Genomic DNA, 11,839 nt, shown 5'->3' on the forward strand with positions numbered 1-11,839 from the left:
GGCTGCTACATGAATCACTACGGGCTGCTACATGAATCACTACAGGTTGCTACATGAATCACTATGAATCACTACGGGCTGCTACATGAATCACTACAGGCTGCTGTATGAATTACTACGGGACGCAGTATGAATCACTACAGGCTGCTAGATTAATCACTACGTGCTGCTGTATGAATCACTACGGGCTGCTGTTTGAATCACTACGGGCTGCTACATGAATCACTACGGGCTGCTACATGAATCACTACGTGCTGCTGTATGAATTACTACGGGCTGCTGTTTGAATCACTACGGGCTGCTACATGAATCACTACGGGCTGCTACATTAATCACTACGTGCTGCTGTATGAATTACTACGGGCTGCTACATGAATCACTATGAATCACTACGTGCTGCTGTATGAATCACTACGGGGTGCTACATGAATCACTACGGGCTGCTGTATGAATCACTACGGGCTGCTGTATGAATCACTACGGGCTGCTGTATGAATCACTACGGGCTGAAACATGAATCACTACGGGCTGCTACATGAATCACTACGGGCTGCTACATGAATCACTACGGGCTGCTACATGAATCACTACGGGCTGCTACATGAATCACTATGAATCCCTACAGGCCGCAGTATGAATCACTACGGGCTGCTACATGAATCACTACAGGCCGCAGTATGAATCACTACGGGCTGCTATATGACTTCTTCTCTGGAATGTATGTTGGTTCTTGTAATGTTTGGGGCGGAAACAATAAAGACTTACGTAACATACAGGGCTTGTTGGCATTTATTACCTTTTTTTCAACAGCATTTTACATGGATGAGATTTACATATGAATGAGGAAACATTGGAGATTGAGTCTCACAGTCTGTCAGTTCAGTGTTCTGAACTCTTTATTTAACAGTGCCAAGGGAAAGTTTTCAAAGACAAACATAAAACAATCAGCAAGCATGTAGAGGTGTTTGTGTGTGTGAGAGTAACAACAGAAGGAGCAGTGAGAGTGGTGGACATCACATGGGTGCATGCACGTGCAGAGGGGGGGTGCTATGGGTGATTGAACACCTGCCCTTTTGCCCTTTGATGCCCAAAGTGCCCTTTCGTCAATGACAAATTTAATTAATTAATTAATTTTTAAAAAGGTCCTTTTGTGAAGGCCTGCCGAATAAAACTATTAGTAAAAATAATTTCGCAGTAAATATAATGACCCACCTGATGACCTCGAGCCCTCCCGTTCACACACCATTAGTGATTCAGCAGCTCTGCCTGCAGGACACCTGCGATCCCGCCGATAAGAGGGGTTTACCTCAACGTGCTTGTTGTGGGTTGTTGGATGTATTTTACAAGAAAGACGCAAAGAGAGCAGCACAGTAGTTGCATATTGCTGCGTGTCTCCAGTAGAAGTAATTTTAGCTGCTGACTAACACTGTGCCGACAGCTAACGTTGCTTCTACACACAGATAAACAAAAGTTGCTCTGTAGTTCTGCTGTTTGAGGGAGAAAAGTTTCACGGGCGTTGTGAGGTCTGGTATTTTTTTTATGAATGCATGGATGCATCTATGAACTGTTTTAAACTATTTTAAGGAGCCACTCCGACCTGTGTATCCACGCTGATTCGGCAGGTTTATACGTTGGTTTTGGTACATGTTGATGCTTTCTGCGGTAGCCGGTTTGCCTGCCGGTTACTGACTGTTCTTCGTGGTACCTCTGGAACTTGGATCAACTATGAAGATCACTGAGCTACTGGTGCGGTTGAACTACATCTGGGTCGCCCTTTCTGCTATATACCATTCTGTGGCATGGTCTATGCTCCAGTATTCGGCGGCGGAACTTACTCAGCTCCGTTTGTGTCTTCCGTCAGCTCCATATCTTCCCACGGATATTGTGTACATACCACGTCGGAAATATATACCTTTTTTACCTTTTCTACCTTTTTTATCCAAAACTATTGAACGGGCAGCATTCAAACAGGTCTCAGAATTCCTCTCAGGGAATGACCTCCTAGACCCATATCAGTCTGGTTTTAAGAGTGCCCACTCTACTGAAACGGCTCTTCTGTCTGTAACAGAAGTCCTAAGGTCAGCTAAAGCTGCAGCCCAATCCTCAGTTCTTATCCTGCTTGACCTATCAGCTGCCTTTGACACAGTCAACCACAGGATCCTGCTATCCGCTCTCTCAGCAATGGGCATCTCGAGTAAAGCACTTCTGTGGTTATATAATTTGACTAAAAACCTTTCACTTCAACTAGGATTATTACAGTAACTTAATTAAAAACGTAGTGTGCCTTAAAATAATTATAACAACTTTGGTAAAACTGTTTTATTAGTTATTCCTCTGAATTATAGCCTACTTATCAGCCCGTTTTAAAACGATCATTTAAATCAGAACAGTATTTGAATAGATAGCAAACCTATTATATGAACTAAATAACTGGAAGTACATGTAATAATGTCAGTGTCAATATAAAATAAATAATATTCCTGACATCAAAGTAAAGAGTGAAGAAGAAATGGCCCTATTAGATTTCAGAAAAAGGTATGAAATGTTAATGTGAAAGGTAAATGTTGCTCTGTCATGGTTATTATGGGCCAACAGAAAGAACACACACATATTTTTAGATTTATGATTAGACATACAGTCAATCAAAATCCAATATATATCTCAGATTCACAATGCAATATATAAAATCATTATATTGCCTACACACACACACACACACACCACACACACACACACACACACCTGTCTATAGATTTGTCTCTGTCTTACCTCTGCCTTGACTCATTTCTCCCAGTACTGTTTCCTTCCCAGATTATTTCCCACACTTTTGTTAACCTGGAATCTTATTTCCTCTCCCTGCAGCTCTCGGTGTGCAGCTCTGTGAGCGTCTCCCTCTTATTTTCTCGTAGCAGTCAGCCTTGGCAGCGGCTACAGCAGGTCAGTCATAGTGAGTCTGTCCCAAATACTGTCAGCAATCTTTACATCTTGTCATGGTCACATATTTGTTTCATCAGCTTATATATCTCCTATATTTGTTATAATATCTCTAGTAACAGATCACCTCCAGTAGTATCAGCAGCAACCAAAGCAGCAGCTGCAACATCCCCAGCAACCCCTCAACAGCAACTGTTCCCTGTAAGTTATGTCAGCCCACCGTGTTTTAAAGCTAGATCTGGGTATTCCCTGTGTTTCTTTTTCAGCATCTGTATACACATATAATCAAGGAATACATAATAATATATTTCTTTATCGATATTTTGAGAACAGTCCCATTTAAATCCTTGTTCCATGTGCCCCTTTTATACTTTGAGCACCTGCCCTTCCAAAGGTCTCTGCACGGCCCTGCATGGGTGTCTCATCAGCCACTGATCAAATAAAAATAGAAATAGTGGATAGGCCCACAAAGATGAAGAAAATGGTTTAAACCCCAGAACAGTGGAGACTCTCTTCCTGAACTCACCACAGTAACATGGAACACAGCTGGAACTAGACTGAACTTTGTGCCACAGGTATGTTGATGTTCATGTAGCGAGTGTATATGTGGAGGTTAGTATAGCTATATATAGTAACTAACACTCTATCACACACAGCACACACAGTGTATTAGCATTCAATTGAAAGGTGTTGTGTTAGTTTGGATAATGTGTGGCTGTTGTCTCCACTCACAGTCACAGGACTAAAGAAGTAACGACCCAGCAGGGTGGTACTGAGGCAAAATCTGCGGGCATGAAAGCTGTCATTTTGTAACCGGTGTTCAAAATTCAAAAATGTGTTTGGTAACACAAATCAAAGTAAGAAACAAAAAAAAAGATCCAGAAATGAGTGAACTAAACAAAAATACCAGTGGAGTCGAACCATAAAGCAGAAAATACATTTCCATTAAAACAACAGTTCATTTGTCACAGAGCAGGAAATACAGAACAAGTTTCTAACAGTTCAAACCACACTGATCTGACAGATTTACCTGCTCAGGTGGAACAAGATCGTCTACAGACTGAAAACCTAAACAAGAGAAACTCACCTGAAGACGACACGGTACGACTGCAGCTGGGGAAATGATTTCCTCTCTGAGAGACATAGAGAAAGAGAAAGAGAGTTTGGTATCTGTGAAAAGGTGTGCAGATTTATAGAATCTGTTATGTTAATGGGAGGCTCCTTAGAGAGGGAAGAAGGATCTGCCATGAACCGGTTCTTTTTAATGTTAGAACGAGCGAGGGGCTGATTTGTGAGTAATGTTAAGCAAGTTGTTGCTCTTTAGACAAGCCTGGCTAGCTAACGTCCTCCCGTGGCTAGCCGTGTCTTAAAACAGAGTGAAAACAAACAGGGTTTATAGAAGAAACAACAGATTACACTGAAAGGTGGTAGCAGACAGCAGGCAGGCGAGCGAGATCCAAAACCACAAAACAGGCTGGTAGGCTGAGCTTCCATAAGCAGGTATCCCCTGGGACAAAAAATCCACGTTAGATGACGTTGATACCTAGTCAAGAGTTTGGCCTTGGCAAGTAGTTACCACTTGGGTGAACGGACGATCAGGCGAATTCTGGAGCGACGAGCCGGAGTTGAAATCTATGGAGGTTGATAGAGGGATTGACGACAGGTGCGTAGGAACTCCAGGAACACCAGCTGATAAGTGCCTGCCAGGTAGGGCCCAGCCACGCCCACAAACACACACAGGAGACAAACAGCTGACCAACAGACACAAAGGGAAGGGAGAAACCAGGAACACACTAGGAGCCGTCCAATATCCTCCTAATAGTGAATGCCGGGCTGAAACGTGGAAAGTGGGGTGTATCCTTAGGGAACAGGGTAGTTTGAGTCTCAGGGCAGCACGATTAATCACTCTCTTAACCCCAAAAGGGACCAATAAACAACTCTCTCGCCTGCCATTCACACTTCCGGGTGAACGCTGGCGCTATTAGCTGCAGCTGCTCAGGGAGGGAATTCTAAAACGTTTAGTACTTCTAAAGCTTCCTGCACTTATGAATGCATGGATGCATCTATGAACTGTTTTAAACTATTTTAAGGAGCCACTCCGACCTGTGTATCCACGCTGATTCGGCAGGTTTATACGTTGGTTTTGGTACATGTTGATGCTTTCTGCGGTAGCCGGTTTGCCTGCCGGTTACTGACTGTTCTTCGTGGTACCTCTGGAACTTGGATCAACTATGAAGATCACTGAGCTACTGGTGCGGTTGAACTACACTGGGTCATCCGTCAGGTCCATATCTTCCCACGGATATTGTGTACATACCACGTCGGAAATATATACCTTTTTTACCTTTTCTACCTTTTTTATCCAAAACTATTGAACGGGCAGCATTCAAACAGGTCTCAGAATTCCTCTCAGGGAATGACCTCCTAGACCCATATCAGTCTGGTTTTAAGAGTGCCCACTCTACTGAAACGGCTCTTCTGTCTGTAACAGAAGTCCTAAGGTCAGCTAAAGCTGCAGCCCAATCCTCAGTTCTTATCCTGCTTGACCTATCAGCTGCCTTTGACACAGTCAACCATAGGATCCTGCTATCCGCTCTCTCAGCAATGGGCATCTCGAGTAAAGCACTCCTGTGGTTCGAATCCTACCTCTCGGGGCGTTCCTACAATGTTTTGTGGCAAGGACAATTATCCTTCTCCCACTGCCTCTCCACAGGGGTACCCCAAGGCTCAGTGCTTGGGCCCCTTTGTTGTGGTGGCAGCCCAGCTGACGGTGAGTGTCCTGGTTTTTTCTCCTTTTTATCAGTTATTCTGCTTTTTCCTTGGTTTTCTGTTCCCTGCCTGCCTCCCTGTGTTTTCTCCCCTGTGTGCTCTCTCTCTCTCCCTCTGCTCCTGAGCCCAGCCAACTACCTGCACCTGCATCTCATCAGCCACCTCGTCAGCCTGCCACACCTGCCAGTAATCACCTCATGCCTGCCTGTATTTCAACCGCGGTTCTCCACACCATCCTCGCTTGATCGTCATTGCTCCATACCCGGTGCCACCTCCGTGTTCAGGCTTTCATGTTTCTTGTTTTTTCACATTTACCCTGTGCTTTGTCGCCGTCACCTCTAACCCTGTCTCTCTGTCTGTTTCCCTCCCAGGTACACTGGGAACTCCAGGTCCCTTTTCTTGGTGGTAAACCATATTCTTCAACCACCTGATTCGACTGACTTATGTGATCGTTTTTTGACTTTTTTTGCATCTAAGGTTGTAAAGGTACATCAGCAATTACAGTAGGCCTACTTACTGGTACTCTTCACAATGACTCCTGTCAATCTATCACTTACACACCTCCTCACTCTGTTTTCTCTAACTTTACACTACCAACTACTTCAGAGATAGTGGGTCTGATAGGTAAATCTAAATCTTCGACTTGTCAGTTAGACCTTCTACCTACTCCTTTAGTGAAAGCTTGTTTACCAGCCCTGTCCCCATTGATTACTAAACTTGTTCATGATTCACTTGTTTCTGGTTCTGTATCTTCATCTCTTAAATCTGCTATTATTACTCCCATTCTTAAGAAACCTGTGGGTGATCCATGTAATTTTGATCATTTTCGTCCAATTTCAAATTTACCATTTATCTCTAAGGTAGTGGAAAAGTGTATTGCAGTTCAAATTCATGAACATCTTTCTAATAATAATTTGTATGAACAATTTCAATCCGGCTTTCGTCCTCACCATAGCAGTGAGACTGCTCTTGTCAGAATAACCAATGATCTACTGTTGGCAGCTGACTCTGGGCTTTTATCAATAATTGTCCTTCTAGACTCGAGCGCTGCTTTTGATACTGTCTCACATAAGATACTTCTTGACAGATTAGCCTCTATTGGTATTACTGGCACTGCTTTGTCTTGGTTTATGTCATATCTATCTGGACGCAGTCAGCATATTCAATTAAAAGGTTTTCGATCAAGAACATCTATAGTCACTACTTGTGTTCCCCAGGGTTCTGTCTTGGGCCCGCTTCTTTTCATTATTTACATGCTCCCTCTTGGTTATATTTTGAGGAAATATGGGATTCATTTCCACTGTTATGCGGATGACACCCAACTCTACTTGTCTGCCAAACCCACTGGTTCTTTCCCACCACCATCTTTGTCCAGTTGTTTAGCTGAAATTAAAGATTGGCTTTCTGCTAACTTCTTGAAGGTAAATGGCAACAAAACTGAGGCTTTGCTTATTGGCACTCGATCTGTTTTGTCTAGATCTAATTGTCTTTCTTTGTACATTGACAATACTGTAATCTATCCTTCACAGGTTAAAAGTTTGGGTATCATCATGGATAGCACACTATCCTTTGAAGCTAAAATTAATAACATCACGTGGATCGCATATTTCCACTTGTATATTCCACTTAATATTAACCATCTCCGCCCCTTTCTTTCAAATAATAATACTGCAGTTCTTATTTATGCACTGGTCACTTCACATATAGACTACTGTAATGCTCTTTTCACAGGTATTCCCTCCAAATTGCTACATAAGCTTCAGTTAGTTCAGAATTCTGCAGCTCTTGGTCTTTCTAGAACTCCTTATACTGAGCACATTTCTCCAGTTCTAGTTTTAGTTATGCTGCCCCCCGCCTATGGAACTCTCTTCCCTTTGATGTTCGCAATAGCGACTGCTTGTTGACTTTTAAAACGTGTCTTAAGACACATCTTTTTATACAAGCTCTTTAATAACATGTTGTACTGAGTTTTTAATGTAATTTATCTATATGCGGCTTGTTTGTTGTGTGTATTGTTTTATGCAGTGATCTCTATATTGTTTTTAAGGTGACCTTGGGTGTTATGAAAGGCGCCATTAAATAAGATGCATTATTATTATTATTAATAAACGGGGGTGATAGTTTTCTAGAGTCTGTCTTTAGAGGAATGCTTTTCAAAGACAGAAGGTGGGGGACAGAAGGAGCGGGGATCTGATGGTGGTCCCCTATGCCACGATTGTTCCTTGTGAAATGTAGCAGTGCGGCCCGGGTGGCCCTCTAAGCCTTGCGGTAGTATTGCAGATAGTGCTGAACCGAAGGTAGGGCTAGGTCCCTCTCCTCAGAAGGGAACAGAGGAGGAAGATAACCTAGTGAGGCCTCAAAGAGGGACATACCTGTGGTGATGATGGACAGGGTGTGGTGGACATAATTGATCCATGCCAGGTGAGCACTCCAGGTGGACGGGTTAGTGACCAGGGCTGAGTCCAGGTCCTCATTGCCTCTCTTTGCTTGTCCATTGGTCTGGGGGTGGAAACCAGAAGAGAGAGAGACAGTGACCCCCAGGGCCAGGCAAAAGGCTTTCCACAGCAGAGACACAAACTGAGGGCCTCTGTCGCACACTATGTCCATCGGGATACCATGTAGGCGGAAAACATTGCTAACTAGGAGTCTAACTAGCCGTCTCTCTAGCTGTAGGTAGTTTGGAGAGGGCAACAAAGTGCTCCATTTGAGTTAGCTGAGAAGTGGGATTAGGTCTCTGGCTGGCCTGTACCCCCACACTTACTAGGGAGCCTGATCTTTTGGGTGAACTGGACAGTGATGAAATTACCTCTCTTTCCACAGTATATGCTCTTAATCGAGTAATCAGCTACACTCCACGCTCCCTGCTGGAGGTCTAGCAGCTGCCTCGCTGCGTCACCCGTGTGGTCAGGGTGATCAAAGTCTTCTTCAAGTGCAGCAAAAAACTGCTCAAAAGTTAAAGACAAAAGCGGCAGATTAGCATTTGCAACCTCAGCCCACGTCAACGCCCTCCTCCTTAAAAGCTGCAGAATGTACCGTATCTTAGATTAATTTGAGGAAAAGGTTAAGAAAAATACACTGAACACTGAAACAAAAATCCTCAACATCTGTTAAACTCACCAAAAAAGTTTCGGGGTCAGGCACATAAAACTCCCTCTAAGGAGGCGACTGGGGGTGGGGGAGCTCCAGCGCTGGATGAGCTGGTGGAACTAAGCGTGTTAGTGCGGACACTTGTTCAGTTAAACGAGACATCTAATCATTCATAGCTAGCCTGTCCAAGAGAGTCCGGATCAGATGCTCGTGTTGTCTGAGCAGAACTCCCTGGTGGAGGATATTCTGGCTCTTGGTTGGCTCTGGCTACATGTCCGCTGGATCCATGTGGTGGCCAGATCATTCTGTTATGCATTGACAAAAGATCCTGGAGCAGATCTTCAAAACAGGCTGGTAGGCTGACCTTCCATAAGCAGGTATCCTCTGGGACAAAAAACGTTGATGTTGAACAGACAGGAAAAACACTTAACTGGACCTAGTCAAGAGTTTGGCCTTGGCAAGTAGTGACCACTCGGGTGGATGGGCGATCTGGAGTGATGATTGGATTTTGTTGATTTAGTGATAAGTGCTTGCTTTTTGACCTTCTACTACGACTAAGTAGGCTATGTAGTAAAATTGTGTTTATTGTTGATATACGATGGGGGTCTGCACAGGGTATTTTATTTTGAAAATGGCTGCGTATTCTCTCCAGAGAGGAGCGGAGAGACACTTCTGGTGTGAGCACAAGCTTAGTATAAATGACTTTGTAGCAGGTGGGCCCCGTGATGAAGCTCCGCCCCGACTGTGCTGAGAGTTCAGCTCCGCCACCGACTGCTCATCTAAAACTTAATAGGCCTACCGCATATTTAAACATTATACTCGAGAACTGCATTCAGGTCTGATACTTTCCAATAGTGAAGGATATGTGGAAATCACTTTGTGAAAGTCATGAAGTTTGTGTGACTGTACATTATTCAGTGGCTCATTTCTCATTAGAGAAATCAGATTCAGAATCAGAATGATGTTTATTGCCAGGTACATACAATATCACTTTTAAGAGAATAGCATTATTTTGCAAGAGAATGGCCTCAGATTGGAGATTGATCACTAGTTTAAAATATGCTAAAAATATGTCCCGCAGTATTTTCTTTTCCATGCACTTGCCATGAGGCCCCTGCACACTCCAATCATGATTATGCTGAACTGCCCCTTCCACTGGAGGAGCAACTTAAGGAAGCCCACAACGATCAAGCAGAGTTAATTGCAAATCTTCAAACCAAGCAGTTTCTGTTTCCAAGATTCCAGGGCGATGATAAGAACATCATGTTTGACGCGCTTTTCAATGCCCCGCATACCCTTTTAGCGTCATTTTTAGACCTTTAGGCTCTATGGTCAAGTTATTAATGCTTAGCAACAATAAATATGCTACGTCTGGTTAGACTTTCAAAATAAAACTCTAGCGTTTTGAAACATTGCCATTTTGAAACAGCCCATTATTAAAGTCGTGAAATGTTGCAATTTGGTTAAGTTTAGGCAACAAAAAGTATTTGGCTAAGGTTAGGAAAAGATCATGGTTTAGGTTAAAAGAACATCGTACGTCAGTTAAAACGTAAGTTAATTTACGTCACTTGCGTTACTTACGCAATTTATGTAACTCGCGAAAACTTAAATAAAAAAATTTAAAGAGGTGGCATTCTGCTCATTTTCAGGTTCAAAATCTTATTTAGAGGATGTATCAGAACAAGTTTACATGGTTTAATTTTCAAACATCACCTCCTCTTTTCACCCTGTGTTGAAGGCTTTGTTTTAGCTATGGAGTGATACATCTTGTCTCTACATGATCTTTGTTGGGAGTTGCACATGCTCAGTTCCTATTTAAGGACTACTAGCCAATCAGAAGCATAGAAGGGCAGCTTGGGTTCAGCTGTACATGTTGCCGACCAGCTTGGCAACATGGACTGGAGCGAGAGTTTCAGAGCGGTGAGTTATTAATCTGTATCCATAAAGTTTTAACTGAGCTCTGTCTCTACATCACAGGAACAACTTTATGTCCACTGACTGCCTGGAGGGTAGCTAGTGTTTGGAAGGGAGAGGAGAGCTGTGTGCTGCAGCTCACCGCTTGGCGAGCGTTATATGAGGCGCGTTTAGCTTTCATCCCTGTGACGTCACAGGGATTACACAGGGAAACGCCTTTAATGTTGACGAGTCTCCTGGTTCAAAGTCGGGGTTCTGGCCCTCTGTCCACCCCAACCACCTCCTTACTCAGTCTTTTCTGTTAAATATCATATACCTACCTTTACTGTCAAAAACTGACGCCACATGGCTTCCCCCACGGCGTCGAACTATGACGCTAAAAGGATCCCCACTACGTTACAAACTGACGCCGATGGGTCTTGACCATGTGTCCACATGTGATGAGTCGGGGAGTGAGAAAGGGTTGGTTTTTCACAGGCTGTCCTGATTACAACACACTCAAAGCAGTGTTTAAGGCCCTACAGCCCACTGCAGATGGAAGAGTGGATCCAGGCACAGCGACTAAGGCGAGCTGATGGGGAAGTTGTAAGGCAGGGGTTTAGCATTTCTAAACTGGCTGTCAATGACCAGATTTTCCTGTTTCTTTGGGATGTTAGCCAAGCTTTTCATGAACAGGATTGCAGTGAGCTTTGATGTGTCACAGTCAGCCGTAAGCAGGGTCTGTGTAACCTGGGCAAACTATCTACACATCACTGGAGCTCATGCCTCCTTGTTTCCAAAGCACTTTCCCCACTCACTAGAGCAATATTAGATTAGATCTACTCCCACTACAAAGGGAACACCACCTTTAAGGGCCTAGCTGGCATCTCTCCCTCAGGTCTGGTACATTTGTCAGTGACCTGTATTCAGGTTCGATATCTGACAAGGAGATAACAAGAGAACCAGGGATCCTGTCTCTACTTCAGGAAGGCGATGAGGTCATGGCCGATAAAGGATTTCTCATCAAGGACCCTCTCTCTGAAATAAATGTCTCCCTTGTGGTCCCACCCTTTTTAGGCCCAAGTGGACATTTCAGCCCAGAAGAGGTGAGACAGACACAAGCAACAGCCAGAGTTCGGGTTCACGTCGAGGGTAC

General features: G+C 43.8%; 1 protein-coding gene across 3 annotated transcripts in view; it reads right to left on the reverse strand.

Annotated features, from left to right (window-relative positions):
- LOC123963351 (GTPase IMAP family member 8-like) overlaps positions 1–4,585 on the reverse strand; it is an 8,657-nt gene extending 4,072 nt beyond the window's left edge. Inside the window, exons 1-3 of one of the 3 annotated variants that reach the window (XM_046040150.1) lie at positions 4,511–4,584; positions 4,351–4,441; positions 4,022–4,067 (exon numbers count right to left, since the gene is read on the reverse strand). The gene's annotated coding sequence lies outside the window, so the exon portion shown is untranslated. The other 2 variants (XM_046040151.1, XM_046040148.1) reach the window with 2 other exon arrangements.
- Positions 4,586–11,839: the final 7,254 nt, after the last annotated feature.

This window comes from Micropterus dolomieu, linkage group LG23 (assembly GCF_021292245.1).
Source record: "Micropterus dolomieu isolate WLL.071019.BEF.003 ecotype Adirondacks linkage group LG23, ASM2129224v1, whole genome shotgun sequence".
In the NCBI taxonomy this organism is placed as follows: domain Eukaryota; kingdom Metazoa; phylum Chordata; class Actinopteri; order Centrarchiformes; family Centrarchidae; genus Micropterus; species Micropterus dolomieu.